The 12891-nt window shown below is 37.5% G+C and overlaps 1 pseudogene; it reads right to left on the reverse strand.

Annotated features, from left to right (window-relative positions):
* Positions 1-4587: 4587 nt before the first annotated feature.
* Positions 4588-12653, reverse strand: LOC141655743 (chloride channel protein CLC-e-like; annotated as a pseudogene).
* Positions 12654-12891: the final 238 nt, after the last annotated feature.

The raw sequence follows: 12891 nt of genomic DNA on the forward strand, positions 1-12891 counted from the left end.
TATACTTGAAGTATTTGGAGGATCATCCTAACATATGGAAAGCTCAAGAACAAGTGAGGTAGGAGACTTCACTTGTGCCCAAAATATCCGAAATATCAAATGTAAGGAACCGGTTTTCTCCTTACTCTTGTATTTGTTTTGCATGCATAATATCCTTAAGTTTTTATGACTAAAACTTTAAACCAAAATATGTGATATTTAAAATATGATTTTAAACAGGAACAATTTGTGATAGTTCGTAAGTTTATCATCAAGTGGTCGCTTAAACACGTATGTCTACCTCATAGTCGCCATCTACGCGCCGATACGGTCGTTTTGGCAGTAATTAGAGTACATTTGGAGTCCGGGTCAAAAACCGTCTTTATTTTTCTAATAACCGTTTAAAATGCCGAGTCTGGAACGTTCCGGATATTTCTATTCCATATATTTTCCAATCTTTTAATCTTTGGTAACATATATCCCGAGATATCATATAAAATATTAAGGAAATAAGATTAATCCGCTATTCCATAATAGAAACACGGAAATCTTTCTTCCGCAGGAGGAAACGACTGAGGAAAAGACGCAGCAGGTGCTGCGCCTCTTCCAAGAGACGCAGTGCTTGCTACGCCTCTTCCTCAGTCCTTTTCTGCGTATTTTTCGTATCTTTTTTAGATTCACTTCCAAAGTTTCTCCGAATACCCTAATTTCCTCCGTGTGATTAGTATAAATAGAGACCTTCGGTCTCACATATTTCTCACGCGAGTGTCCGCCCTTCTCTTCTCCCTTTGCATTCTAGACCACGTTCTTACTTTTTGGCGTCTACGTGCTTGAACTTTCGACCACGTAAGCTCGGATCCTTCTGAGTACCAGCCTCGTTTTGCATGACCGACCAATTTGACCAACTCCACAATCAATCAACTTTAATCAATCTTATTCGTTTTCCTCCTAGAGGGCACTTTCGTCGTACATTCGAGTCGAGCATCACTAAACGTTAACTTAGTTCATCTCGTTTCGTCAAACATGTAAGTCTGAGGGTGTATAATCCTTATTTTATTATTGCTATTTATTTTTGTAATCACAATTGTAAGATTTATGTCGAAAATACACTTAAAACCGATTTTTAAAACCTTGTTTTAAAACCCTTTTTACGGATTATCAGAAGACAACCGTCGAGAAAGGAAGCAGCAACTGATGCGCCTCTTCGAAGGGACGCAACACCTGCTGTGCCTCTTTGTGAGGCTGCCGCAGTTCCTGCTTCATTTCTTCTTCCTTCGTCTTTTGTCCGTTCTATTGTTTTTCGCTTTGTTTTCAATTGTTCATTGTTCTATAGCACAACAATTTGAGTATGATAACTTTAACCTGTAATTCATTAATCTTTCATCATCATTAATTAATCCATCATTAAAATCCCTGACTTAAATCCCTTATGATTCATATTTGCGGGTTTTCGTCATTAAAATCAATTCGGGTTTTTAGAGGTTCGATTCCTCAATATTGAATCTCTGGAATTCACTTTTAATATATTTCATCTGTTATTTATCGTTGTCATCATTAATTCGTCGTTAATAACTTGTTTAACCTAATTAATTCAATTAATTCGATTAATTTATATTTATAATAACCTCATTAATCTTGTATATAATTCGTTCTAATTAGTTTTTATCCATGTTTTATCGTTTTTATGACCTCAATCATATGTAAATAATCTGTTAATCACTTTGATCCGAGTCAAATAATATAATCAAGCATTTAAAATCACCAACGAACATTAACAATTTGCAATTCCGGCTTCACAGCCAGAACTGAGCTCAGGAATAGACGCAGCGACTGCTTCGCCTCTTCCAAGGGACGCAGCTCTGCTGCGCCTGTTCCGGGTTGAGTTTTGTCTCTGAACTCTCGTTTCTGCCTTGACCTAGTTTATTAATTACGTATTAATTAACTATTAGTCGTATTATCACCCATAATTTGTCCGTTTATTTATTCATTCTTTGTTTTCCCAAATTATCCGTTTTAAATGTATTTTCGACATAAATCAATTAACCCATTGTAATTATTGTAATTTTCTTTATTGTATTTCTTTATTGTATCTCTTTATTATTGTTTGTATGCTCTCACATGCAATTAACCTAAATCCCTACTTCGACCCAATTGTATGTTAAATTACGTGTTCACCGACTTAGTATTAATTCTCACATGCTAGGATTAATCTATTTGTTTGTTGCATTGCATGCATATAAATCGGCAACATATCAAGTATAGGAGACTTTCCCTAGTCATTAGTAGAGGCCGCTATCGAAGCGGGCGAGATTAGGTGTTCGATCAAAAGAGCTTCCTAATACGTACCCTCACCCCTTACTCCAGATCTCTGTGAACATCCGTGTTTATTGGCATCCACGAGAGTCATTCTAGACATAGAATGCTAAGGGTAACGAGTTCTTAGTGTTCATGTCACTACTTTGTGTCTTGACATGGCACGAGTTATTCAAACAGTTTCCAATTTTCCACAATAAATTGGTGGCGACTCCACAAATGCAACAAAGAAAAGCTTGCTTTGCTTTTCGCCCCCGTGGGCCCGCGTCCACAGGAATACATAAGACATTAGTACTATGTTGTAGCTTGTTAAGTAATGTAAACATATATACAAGACTGTGTTCAACTATACATAGATATTCTTAAACACGATTTATTAAGAAAGTTATAAACATTTTGCACTTAAAACGTAGGCTTATCAACACACACCGCACACATAGCAGGGTTTTTTGAAGCTATATGGTGCATTTCGTTTTGCGCTTACATTTCTAGGTAGCTATCTTCTTTTAGGTTGATGTTTATATAGTGTTTTTTTGAAGCTATATTCAGTAGGTGTCTGGTTATTCTGAGTTGGACAAATTTGCGAGTATTCTTTGAAACTTGGAACATTCGATAAGTGTAGTACCACCATTAACTTGCTAACATATATAGATATTAGTCTTTTTATGAAATTACACATAAACTGGCAGCCATATTAGAGAAAACACTGACGCCTAGCAACAATAGCACTATTAACTATCACTGGCCATATTTTAGTTCTCCACGTCTCAATCTGACAGATTGAGAAGTGGACACAACGATGAAACGCTCTTCAAAACCAAACTTTTTGATCCAGCCTTGTTTCTGGAAAATTAGAGTGGTGTGTTTTTGGAGACAGTTCACAGATACATTACAATAAATGCATCGACAACATTAACATATGTGTTATTTGCCTCTACAACAGCCATGATGTGGGCTTGATGCCTTAGTGCATTTGACACCTACACATAGCCTATACCTAAACCGCCCCTCTTCTTCTCTTTCTCCCTATCCTTATTCTTATCCCTCCGCCTACGCGTCTAACTTTCCGTATCTCTTCCTTTATGCTTCTCCCTCCTCCTCGCCATTCGTACTCATATCCTTAGCCTTTATCCTTGTGCTTTCTCGTCTTGTTATTCCCCCTGTCCTAGTCCTAGTGCCATATCCCCTTCTCTTATGTTACTCCCTTATCCTCCTCGCTTCATCTACTAATGCTTTTCTTTTTCCCTTGCCATTATTCTTCCGCCTCCCTATCCTCTACTTCTTATCGTTATTCTTCCCAATCCTCCTCCTCCTCTTACTCCCATTTCTCCTCAACCCACTCTTTTCTTTCCTCTCATCCTCTTCCCCTTTCTCGTCGGCTTACTCCTTCTTCCTCTTTCTCCCGCATCTTTTTCTTCTTATTAGCAATCGTTTGTAAGTTGATTATTACATTTAATTTCTCCCTCATCTTTTTCTTCTTAATTCATTATCACTTTCCTCCTTCCCTTTCCCCTTCTTCTTTGCCTCCTTGCCAAATTATACCATTCAAGAGAGAGTGACAAAATAGAAGTGAATAACTGATCATGAAATTTGATTGGAAATTAGGCTTTACGGCTTGAAAAAAATAGGGTTTCGTGAGGTTAAGTGAATGAATAATTGTTTGCCATTTTGGCTCTCATGTTTTGACTATTTAGGGCAGGTGTCTTAATAAAAGGGTTTGGTTTATATATAGAAATACGGAGTAGTAAATTGCTTTTTACTCTTGATTTTATGTTAGGAAGGTGTCACATTGTTTTATTAAATTGAACGTTGGGTTAAAAAATGACTAATTCTCTTACCCATCCCCTACACACACTCCTCCTTTCTTAACATTACTCGTCCCTTATGCCTACTTTTCATTTCCATTACCCGTCCTTTATGCCTCTTTTTCATTTCCATTACCCTTCCCCTACACACAATTGAATACTGTCTTTACGTGTCTTCAAAACATCAATAAGATACTTGGACATTTGAGAAATTTACAGTCAAACAAGAGTTATTGAGACACTGGAGATCAATGTTGATGCATATTAGCTTGAAACACTGCAACATATATTCACTAATCAATACACGCTCATTTTGGTTTTCTAAGAAAGGTAATAAAAACACTCCGAAAAATTCTCAATAATATATGATTATACAACAATCCAAGAGTTTGGTGCTTGTTTCGGAGTGTCAATAAATGCTCCCTCAAAATAATGTAAAGATTAGACATCACAAAATGATCACTTCCTCGTTTTTTTCCACAAAAAATGATATTATATGATTTATCTTTACAAAAACAAAAGATGGCCATGTGAAAGCCGAGTTCGCTGCAGAAGAAATATTATCAGGGGCATTGACTGCAAGCAAGCCTTTGTTGCTGTTTCTTCCGACATTGTAAATGGTATGATTTGGCCTTGTCTCTCAACTCCTCAAACGCTGTCATAGTTTCGACATCAAAACCTCCTGCAAACTGGCGAGAAGACATAGATCATAGTTATTAGCAGAGGTTTATTGTGACACCCTCACTTATCGCGGAAAAGTAAACACGTAATTCTAGAATAAAACTGCATGGATATGTTTGTAATAGGTTCAATTGGGTAAAAACCTGTAATTTTAAAACCTGAACCTGTTATAAAGATATCCAAATTGGAAGGTGTCAAACATACAAGGTCTAACTAGAAGTTTCACAACATAACCATCGCTAAAGTCGCGAATAGCAAATTATACAACCAAATGCAAAGAGGGAGACATATGTCCCTAAAATGTATGTAACATAAAAAGTGTTTAAGGGTCACAATAAAATAAAGCCAATCTAGGTTCCTAGGTTACTTTGCTCGCTAGCTCGTCCATGTACCCCATATATGCATCACCTACCTGTCAATCGCATTTTATACAAATACGAAAGCCACAGTCAGTGGGGAGTAACTCCGAGTCCTCCCAGCCACGAAATGTCATAATTAATATAACATGTAAACATAAGAATATGAATACGAATCACACAATGCCTTAGCATATAGATGCTAGACAATCGTGCTTATCATGTGAACAACAATATAACCACACATAGTCCTAGCATGTGAATACTAGACCGACTCGTACTACACTATCATGTGAATCACATAACATCCAGGAATCCAAACTCTATCAACCATAGCCGGCTTGCATCTCACCTTCTATGATTCATAGAATCATCAAACAAGAAAGGGCAATATATCAAAGACAGGCATAAGTTCTTAGCACCGTCAATAGTCACTCTGTAACTCGAGTCTATACCACGATGTAGGGAAGGTAATCGAACCGGTATCTTGGCTCAGAGGTTCTATCAAAATTTGGCCAAGACACAACACAACCCTAGCCTAAAATCTACGCAGACCTAGATATGCGGATACACACCACCGCACCAAAGACCCACAATTTTTTTAAAAACAAAGTGAGTACCCTAAGGAGTCCACCAAAGGGTTGGCTAGTACTTAAGCTGACCACTTACTCTCAAAATAAGTAACGAGGTCATGCCCCAACTTGGATATAAACCCACCAAGTCAGGAACACAGAGGCTATTAAGCAGTGAACATACACTCGTCAAAGACTATAATGACCTATCTATGATGAAGGCCGAAATACTCACCTAGGACCTAGGCCCAGCTAGTCCCAGCTTGAATACTTTAGCCCACACCACACAAGACAAGTAGGATACCCAATTAACCATAAGAGGGGCAAAGAGTCCAACTTACCAACATAAATGCTAACATTCTATCATGTGAAAGGCTATATAAATGTCTATTCAGCACACAATCCAACCATATCCTCAATGTCATCAATAACCAAATTATAGCTAACCATCAATATCATAGTCCATGAGAATAAACTACAATGGCTAAAGGCAAACAAGACTCAAGCATAAGGCATCCAAAGTATCCAACAACCAACATGTGAAATGATAATTACAAATATCAAGGCATAACATAAAACCTCCAATAACAACCAATCTTACCTCAAAGACAAACCCTCGACCCGAGTCCCGCGACGGGTCATCGGTCAAATCGAGGCTGACCGGTTTAAACCTAGTTTGACCAAACTCGTTCGGTCAATCTGGCCCAGCTCAGAGTCTTTGCCTACTTTGGCCCAAATCATAAAAGTTATCACAATATCACTTTCATGCTATTTCTAATTTCTATCATGTGAAAAACGAAAGTAACACATTAACAATCACCTAACTACTTAACAAACAACAAACACAACATTAACTACTAATGTGACATTAATTCGTCGAGTAACTCGGAATAGTTACCTTACGCTAGCAAAGAGACAAGTAATAACTTGAGAAAGCTTCTAAAACCCAAAATTACTCTTCATCTTCAACCACATATGAGCCACCTAAAATAATTATGTGAAAGGACGATATTAACGAATTATCTTTATATAAAATATGAGACGGAAATTAATTTAATTATATTTTAAATAAACGAAACTAGCGTCAAAACAATTTATGGACACGGCTCAAAAGTTATTATGACAACCTCAAACTCGGCCTAACCACCAACTACACATGGCCTCAAACTCGTGACTTAGCTAGGCCACGGCCAGGCCACAGCTAGGCTACAGCCAGGCCACCAGACTCGCCTAAAAGAAAGCCACAAAGAGTCCGACACGACCACCACCCGACTACCCATAGCCACCCTTCACCCTACTTCATAACCTGACCCAAAAATCAGTCCAAAACAGAATCCAAAAGATGCCTAGGTTCGACCCCAACTACAGTCCTCAAATGCAAAGTGAAAACCCACGATGACAGCTCTCGTCCCTACCCAAAACAGAGTACCAATCGTCCCCTTAAGACTCCATTCTCGCGCCTAAAAACAGTCCTAGCTGAGCCAACTAAGTCAGCATTTAAAACGGTTTTAGAGCGGAAATCCACAAGTATAAAGCAACTCAAAAACAGACCCTAAAGACTACAAAAATCGCCCTAACACAGAGTCCAAATTAGTCCAAAACAATCCCTACATGTCAGTATACACCGTCTCAACTATAAAACACACAAATTATCACCCAAAACAATCCATACATGTCAGCATACACCGTCTTAAATATACCACTTACTAGCTAGCTTCCCAAATGATCCCTAGAGGTCAGTATACACCGTCTCAATCATCTCCACATATCAGTATACACCGTCTCAACTATACAACTGACTAATTAACATCCATAAGGATCCCTATATATAATTATACACCGTCTTAATTACAAAACAGACTAACCAGCATTCGAAATAAACATATTTTACAAGTAATATTGAGTAATCTATAATTGTTACCTTTTTCCGATTGAACTAATCATTTATGACTAACCAATCTTCTACAAGACCGTCTATCTTAGCATCTACAACCGTCTTATAATAAATAAAGCTGAAAGTATAAATTGGGTTTGTAAAAATACATGACGAAAATGAATGTTACTTACATCGGAATGACGAGAACGACGAAAGGAGCACTATGGAACGAAAATCATTGATAACGGATGACAAACGGAGTGGCAGGATCAATTTAAAATCTGATAAAATTAGAACAGAACGAAAAGAAGAAAAAAGAAGGAAGAAGAAGAAATGTTGCGTGAGAAATGAGGGAGCAACCAGCTAGCTAGCTATTTATTATACGTACGTTTCTTCATCGTTAAGTAATTTCGCTCGTTTTTAAAACCGTTTCGAGTTAAATTTAACCGGTTTAAGAAAGAGTCTCATAAATGAAATGGAATCAATAATAAATAAGTTTAAAGAATGAAAAATAAAATAAACTCAGATAGTTAACGGAAATAATAAGAAATCGGCTTGAAACGGAATTATTAGCGATTTTTACGAAACTAACGGATATTAATAAAAATTGCTAATTTAGTGAAATAAGCTCAAAATAGCTAATTGGACGGTTTTGTTCCCAAAATCCATCTCGGGTTCACTTAAAACAACTTTCATAAGGACTCGTAAAGAAAGGGAAATTATTAAATAAATAAACTCGAACCAACTTCAATAAACTCGAACTAACTTTAAATAAACTTATTAATGATTATTAAAATTAACGTATCGAATTATGATGAAATTAATTAATTAGCTAAGCATATATATATATAAATCGTTAAATGATGTAATTAAATTCAAAATAGCAATTAAAAGAATTTTATCCAACTTAATAAAATACGGGGTGTTACATTTATTAGCTTAACTGGTAAGTAAAGTCATTGAGTAAAATCTGAAACCCGTTGGTATAAAAAAATGTATTTGAAGAATTAGTCAACTTGCAAAATTTAGCAAAATTGGTACATGGTAAAGTCATTGATCATAATTCAAGCCCATCAGCATCGATAATTGCTCTTATGGCTCCATTTAAACTAAAAATAATGTACCCTAGTTGGTAGTCATGGACGGTTTTCATAGCGAGTTTACTAAATGTACCTGATGAACTCTAAATGCGATACGAACTCCTTGAACGATTAGTTTTTCTTCCTCGGGACCACCACCGACTATTTCAAGCTCTGCTAATACTCTTTTCATGTACTTCATTCCTATTTTTATTGATGCTAGCTTGATCTATAAAAGATTTAAAGAACTCGCATTAATGGTAAACTGTATAGAACACACTGCAGAATGCTGGTAGTACCAATCATATAAATCATAATTGAGTGGGGCTGGAAACTGATCTACTTTCAATATGCTGGAACTCATATACAGTTTCAGCTATCAAATAGTCATGTCCACTTCATTTCTTGCAGGTCAAGTTGAACAGAAATACTCGAGACTATCTAAGGCAATATGAAGTACAGTAACATGGTTTATCAACTTCGGGCGAAAACTAATCAATCTCTTTCGACAGCTCATTTCACGCTTAAAGAACATCATTCACCCCAAATGATTTTCTAATGTCATGGACATGCGCCGGACATGTGCCCGAATAAATGTAGGAAGTTAGACACGGCTTTATAGGTGTCCGACACGTTTTGACGTGTGTTCCAGGAGTGTCGGTGTCCGACACGGTGTCGGACGCGGGATGGTTGATTAGGAGAAGTGTCCGTACTACCTAGCTCCTGAGTTGGGGAGAAACTTTAGGTCCAACTATCTCATCTAACATTCCGCAACCCAGATATAACCCAACGCAACTTAAATAAAAACTAAACTACCAAACAAACTGAACATGGCCTTATCAATGACCCATTTCTTCCATCCCAGTAATTTTATATCTTAATATCTTCCGGTTTCCTTCTTTTTTAGTTCCACACATCCGGATCATCGGCTCATGATCCCTTCCGTAAAAAGAAAAAAACATGGTTTTTGAAGGGATAAACCAAATCAGATCTAATAAGTAATTAATTTGTAGGTTTATAAGATCATCGAAGAAAGCCTCCACTTGTGCACCCTGACCAACACAGGGCAGAAACAAAAAGAAGAAGACCGATGAAATTATTTATTCCACCTTGGATACAAATATGTATAATAAATCAAGAGTACAAGTATAACACCTTTTCCTTTGGTTCACCAGCTATACTGATTTTCTATTCTAAGATCAATCTCTTGAAGCACAAAAATGCATTACTTTAAACGGGTTCATTCAGATTTTCTTATTGGCGTAGGAACATAGTTTTACTATAAACCCGAATAAAAAATTAAGGTCCATGAATTATAGAAATTCAATGGCAATGTTGCATAATAAAAGCAGTTAGTACTTACTACTAATGAGCCATGTGAAAATATAAATTCTTTTAAATATCAATGGACATATATATGACCAGTCATGCTAATGGGCGATATAGTAAAAGGTTAAAGAGTAAAACTCCCTGTTTGTTAGCGAAATTGTGCATCAAACAGCGAGAGAGATTATAAAAGGCAAAGGGTAAAACCTGATTGCAAGTTTGATGCAGTGCATGTCTATAACACCAACTGGCCTCCCTCTGTGAGGATGGTCAACAACAGGCAGCTGACTAAGTCCGTGATAGTCCAACATTGTCTCTGCGGAACGAAGATCCATGTTCGGAGTTGCTGTCCACGCCACTCCGCATTTGTCAGTCTCGAGACAACACAGCTCCGCTACTGATAATTCCTGTAACATGCACAAGTGAAGATTAAGGGGGGCAAATGTTATGAGATCTTGTACAATCTACAAGTCGTAGAAGTTATACCTCGGTTTTAAATTTCCTTGCTTGTTCCAATTCTAGGATGTCACTTAGTGATAACATTCCAGTGAGGTAATTGTCCTCGTTAACAATAAGTGCGTAAAACTGCTTCTCTGGTAGCATCAGAGTAACAGCTTCGACTAACAATGTACCCCTTAAGACAGTTGTAAAACTCGTTCTCATAGCCTGAGCTACAAAAATGTTTCTTTCTAGGTCTTCAAAATCATCATAACAAGAAGAACTCTCAATTTCACAGAGATTATCTGAACTCGATGTTTAGGTACTGGGAGGTGAACTGGTATTCTGATTATATACTTCGCTTGTTTGCGTATTTGCATTACTTTTCTTGGAACCTCTTACAGACCCTCTTTTTACCTTTGAGGATGTAATCCATGACGACATTCCCACGGCACCTAAAAGCGGAATAACTATCCGGTAGTCTTGTGTCTGCTCGAAAAGAAGCAGAACTGATGTGAGAGGAACCTGGCATACTCCTGCCAGAGTAGCAGCCATACCAACCTGTACAAAATATGAGTAATAATTAACACCGAGTTAAAGTTTCTGAAAATGGAACGTGTTCAACCACTGCGAGTGTCGAAAAGTACACAAATGGTTATACGCAATAATCTGTACCAGGCCATATGCTTGTGGTGAGGCCACTTCTAGGAAAGAAATTTGAAAAGTTGGATGCGATTGGGCAATTGCAAAAGCAATAAATTTTCCATATGCCATTCCTGTAGCAGCACCGATAAATAGTGATGGAGCATAATATCCGCCTACTAATCCAGAGGCTCGGCAAACTGAAGTAGCAATAATTTTGATGTCCACCAGTTGAAACAAAAGGGCAGTCGAGAGACCTTTTACAAACGGTCAAGATTCCAATAGAACGTCAACATTCTGAAAGCCCCAGTAGAGAATTTCTGGATATGCCAAAGCCATGAGCCCAACAGCTAAACCACCAGTAATCGGAAAAACAGCCTTTGGTACCACGCCTTCTTTTTGAATATCTTCAACCGTATGCAGCATAAAAGTAGTACATCTTGTCAAGGCTACAGACACCACGGCGCATAGAATTCCCAGCAAAAGATACAGTGGAAGCTCTGGAGAGTAAGAAACAATTAACACTGCTTACTATATTTACGTAGCACTACAATAACATTATCATAGGAAACCAAACATAAAGAGAAAAAGAGAGGACCGTAACGCACCAGTTACTGAACGAAAATCATAGTCTGGAACCTTAAATGTTGGTTCAGCTCCAAGACCAACTTCAGACAATACTGAAGCTATCACAGCACTGACCATGACCATTGAAGTTGTATTTATAAGGGATGCTGCTGAATCAGGTGATGGCCACAAGACAGACTCTGTAGCGAAAAAGCAACCAGCTACAGCGGCATTGAAGCCTGTAAAAGAAAAATTCTACATATTAAAGGAACTTAAATGCATACGATAAATCCTTTGGTTATTAGAATTCAAGACCAGCAAAGAAGTATATGCAGCTAGAATTGAACGTATATCTATCAGTTTCAACTACGAAATGACACACAGTTCATCCACAAGTCTTTTTTTTTATGTAAAGGGAGCCACTAGAGCGATTTTAATGCTGACAACGTTTGAACTCAGGTCATGAGTACCACCGCTCATGACTTTACCAACTAACTTTGTGCACTGTAATCAATCCATGTGGCACGGGAAGGAAATATCAATGGACATATATATGACCAGTCATGCTAATGGACGATATAGTAAAAGGTTAAAGACAGTGCTTATCGCTAGATTTTATTCTGTAGGCAGCATTATAAGTTTAAACAGGAGACATTACAACTCAACTACTACACTATCAAGGGCCCATGGTTGTATGGCCTAATGGTCTATTACTGTGATCTAGAATCTCCACGCTTCCACGTGCAATTATTTTAAGTTCTTACAATCAAGCTTGCTTGCTAAGTGTCTCTCCGTCAGTGTAAATCTTATTTATGACTATGTAAGTGAACATGCTATAATTTCCCAGTAAGATTTACCCATTGGCAATGTCCTAAACCAATATTCAAAGGCTTCGTATTAGTGCTTTTCTAGGTGACTTAGCTGCTATAACATATAGTTATCGCTCAAAACCAGCACACCTGCATTTTAGAGGAATAACCTTCATTCATTTTGAGACCCATTACAAACTCAAGGGTCATTACGACAACTTTCTCATCGTCAATTGCCAGAACACACTCTCAGTTGCGCGTGCAATAATGAACTACCGTAAATTCCAATCAAACATCGAGCTGGTTTCTTGTTCTAAACATCTAAAAGTCCAACTCTCGTGCCCTCGTCTACCCTAAGCTCGCCAAATTATTTTTTAATTCAACAAATACACATCTTGGTAATTATTTCCCCTAAAATAATATTGCCTACGCCCCAACTAATATCTAT

Source organism: Silene latifolia, chromosome 1 (genome assembly GCF_048544455.1).
Source record: "Silene latifolia isolate original U9 population chromosome 1, ASM4854445v1, whole genome shotgun sequence".
Lineage (NCBI taxonomy): Eukaryota > Viridiplantae > Streptophyta > Magnoliopsida > Caryophyllales > Caryophyllaceae > Silene > Silene latifolia.